This window comes from Plectropomus leopardus, chromosome 23 (genome assembly GCF_026936395.1).
Source record: "Plectropomus leopardus strain MGB_pleo_1.0 chromosome 23, ASM2693639v1, whole genome shotgun sequence".
Lineage (NCBI taxonomy): Eukaryota > Metazoa > Chordata > Actinopteri > Perciformes > Serranidae > Plectropomus > Plectropomus leopardus.
This window is the reverse complement of record NC_142198.1, coordinates 3,478,746-3,482,638: the sequence shown is the minus strand read 5'-3', so window position 1 is coordinate 3,482,638 and position 3,893 is coordinate 3,478,746.

The window sequence follows — 3,893 nt, the reverse complement described above, 5'->3', positions numbered from 1 at the left end:
CCTGTTTAAATGACCTTGCGCTTTTCCTTGCAGATATTCCTGGCAATTATGTGCCCCACCATACACATGCTCATTTTGGGCACTGTAAGGCACAAGTGTACCAGCCAATGAAAAAAAACAATTACTTATAGATGATGTTCCTGGCCAGGATCCCTGTACCATGACGAATACTTAGCCAGAATTCTATGGAGCTAAAACAATGAAAAATACCTTACGTATGTTTAGATGGGTACTAAAAAAAATTCCCCAGAAAAATTATAACTACTGTTTTGATTTTTAGTTTCTGATGTTTTGCAGTGACCAATTTCAGTATTATTCTTTATGTAACTCTTTGTTTCATTGTCAGTTTTTTTTTTTTTACACTTGTCACTTTAGTTTCAATTGTTTTTGGCAGTTTCAACTTCCTGTCACACTACATTCTGTCATACCTGTCCATTCCCATGTACTGTATAAGGGGCTCTACTTTCCAATATTGTTCACATAACACGCCTACATCGCCTTGGATTGGAAATAATGATGGCTAGTGCTGTGGCTGCGATAGAAATAAACCTGCTGATTTTTTGAACATCAATCACTATGCATCTTGGAATGTTACCACCAGAAACCTGACTATTGAACTTAGTCTCTGATCACCAAATCCTATTCAGTTCATTGTAGAGTCAAATTGGATGTTTGTGCCATTTTTTAAAAAGAAAATCCTTCAAAGTGCCCTTGACATCTGCCCACCATAATCTAATCAGCTGAATGTTGAGTCCAAGTGGACATTTGTGTCCAGTTGAAGAAATTCCCTCACGGCTCAGATCAATATTATGCAATCAAAAAATTAAAAAACAATTAGGTCAACATATAAGAATCTAAGGTTGCTTTCACACCCGTAGTTGGGTTCAATTGGTCCTGACCAAAGGGAAAAAATGATACACTGTTGCATTTTGGTTCTGGTTCGGTTCATGTTCATGTTCATGTTCAAACAGACTTTTTACAAACAAACCAAAAGGAGTAAACATGAGGTTCTACCGACTGACAGGTAACTCACTTATTGGACAGTTTCAGGGCTGGCATCCTGCATCATCAGGACCTGCGTGGGGCAATCAAATTAAGCTGACTAATCGAACTTCAAGCAACACTTTAATTCTTAGTGTGTTAATATTTATGTTCTTTGGTGTCACAAAGAGCTCATAGAGAAATGATCAAACTGATTATAAGCATTACAGCTATTATTAGACTGCAAATCCATCATGTTATCATCATGGGCCACTGTGGATGCATAATTGTAATTGCTTCATTGTTGTGCTCACACATTACAGAAGAAAAATCACAAAACTGTATAAACTCTGCATATATGATCTATTAGAGAAAAACTATAAAAGACGCATTTTTCAGTAGCTGCTGGAGGCTCTACAAAGGTATATGTCTGCATCATATAATGACCTTAATCAGGTCATTATATGATGGCCTCTGAGCAAGTTTTGCAGTGATACTCATGACAGAAAGACCAGTTAGACATTCCTGTCCTATTGTTGAGTGCAGGTAAGCTTTAAAAAGCTTAAGTTTTGAAAAACTTTCCTCAGCAGAGGCATCTGACTTCATTAGTAACTCATAATAAGGTAAAGGCGTAACTGCCCTGCTGCTGCGTGAACCTGTAGTTGTGGCACTGGACTTCATCAGGATCTTTTATGAGATAGCAAAAAGATTTCACAATCAGTGGATGGATTTATTATTGGTTTAGCTGTTGAAATTATGCTTTAATCACGTCTCCTATCATAAAATCCTGTGGTTGTTTTGTTTTCTCTCACACCACAAACAGCTTCAGGTTTCGACTGGAGGAGAGCAGAAACAAGTGCTCTAAATGATCCAGGTGTGAAAGCACCCTAAAAGATGAAAAGAAACTTGTACCTACAAGCTGAAGTAGGGCCTTACCACTTCATTATAAGCGAAAAATAATCTACCCTGACACACAATTCCATAGCTTTACACTGAGAGAATAGTTATCGTGACCTTTTGGTTTAAGTGTTAGCAGTTTATAGATCCAGATGCCTCTGTAGTCGGCTCTAGATCCGCTCCCCTGGTTAGATTGAAGACCTTTTCATCAGTGTGACAGTCCAAATGTCATGTCTATAGTGCAAAGCAACAGGAGAGTCTGATTATTTGTGTAGTTGTCACAGTGATAATTAGCACTGGCTAAGGGAGAAGGGAAATGTTTGTGTTGTGGAAATGTTTCTGTGTTTAAAGTCAGAGTAGAAAGTTTCATAAAGGTGCTTACAGACAGTGAGTGGTTTGCTGCAGTGGCCTTAATGATTTCAATGTCAACACAGCGGCGAGGAGACGGAGGGCAGCTTCTGCTCTTAAAAACGTTCACAGCTATTCACCACAGCATTCGTACTTTATGATGGTTTAACTTTGTCAGCTCGCTGCCACGGCTCACTGTGTGACCATGGCAACTGCAGAACCTGCAGCAAGGGAACAATGCAGGAGCTGATTTTACTGTATCTGATCCCTGAATGCTTCAAATACTCACCAGTCAGGAGCAGACACATCTATTAATATTTGTTATCAGTGACACTTCCAGGAACAACTGGAATGGAGCAGGTGTTAAAGTGATAACAGACAATTGTCATGCTTTCACTAAATCATTATAAAGTAAATACTGATTTTGCAATGTAATGGCTATAAAATAATGACACCACCTGTGTTTAGACTGGTTTCCTATAAGCCCTTTACTATACATTTCTGTCTGGCTACAATCTACTGGGACTGTGAAGGCTGTTTTTACGGCACAAAGGAAGTGTGACAACCATTGCAGGACCAAACAGGAAGAGGATAGTGCTTTTGTTTTCCCTGGTAGCAAGACATGTATAGCTGCAGCGCGAATGATGAGTTGGATGCAATGCAATGGATGCTAAAAACGCAACATTTGTATTCATATGAAAGTAAAAGGAAACATAAAAGTAATGTATAAGAATTTGTGTATAACCGATGTAATCAGGAAGACTGTGATCATATGACCAATGCACTCACAGGAATAAAGAAAGAAGTAATAGCCTGTTAAGAGCGAAAGTTTACATAAGAAAATGATCCTTTCATCCAGGAGACTGATGTTTGTGTCCTGTTTGAGAGTAAGTGAACTCTGAATTACAGTAAGGTACACATTTTCCTAAACCTAACCCAACATAACTTTACTCCCCTAAACCTAACCTATGCAACTTTTCATTTAGTATGTTACATTATGTGTGTAACTTAAGTACGCAATGTAAGGATAACCAACAATGCTTCTTTTCCTGAACCTAACCTAGAACTGAACCTGAACTTAAAGTTAAGAATGTTATTTTAAGGAAGTAACTTTACACTAAGTACATAACTTTAGGTTTGATTACCTAAAGTGACAATGCCCAAACATCTTTCTTTTCCTAAACTTAACCTACGTAACTTTACTTGGGCTGTTTACTGCTGTATGTGCAGAATTCACTGAGTTACTTGATACTATAAAAAGGACCTGTGTGTGTCCATTGGTGTGCTCACATTCAATGGCGCTGCTCGCAACTGGGTTAGACGGGTGTATAGGCAGGGTTCGGCAACTTCCGAGAATAAAAAATGAAACTAATGCGGTGCCAGAAATTGTAGCTGATCAAATGGCCACTTGAGGCTGGCTCTAAAACACAGTACATCGTCATACACCCCCTAAAGTACCAAACTTTACAGCGGAAGAAAACATTTACAGCCTGGCACAAAAAAAAAGGTCTCTATAGCAAATTTGCGACATTCATGACAACTGTAAGGGGGGGATTTTTTTGTAATTTTAATGAAAAAAATATAACTACATGTATGAAACAAGCCCATTTACATCCTATTAAGGCCCAAAGCTGACTGGATGACAACAAAAAAATCAACATGGCAAC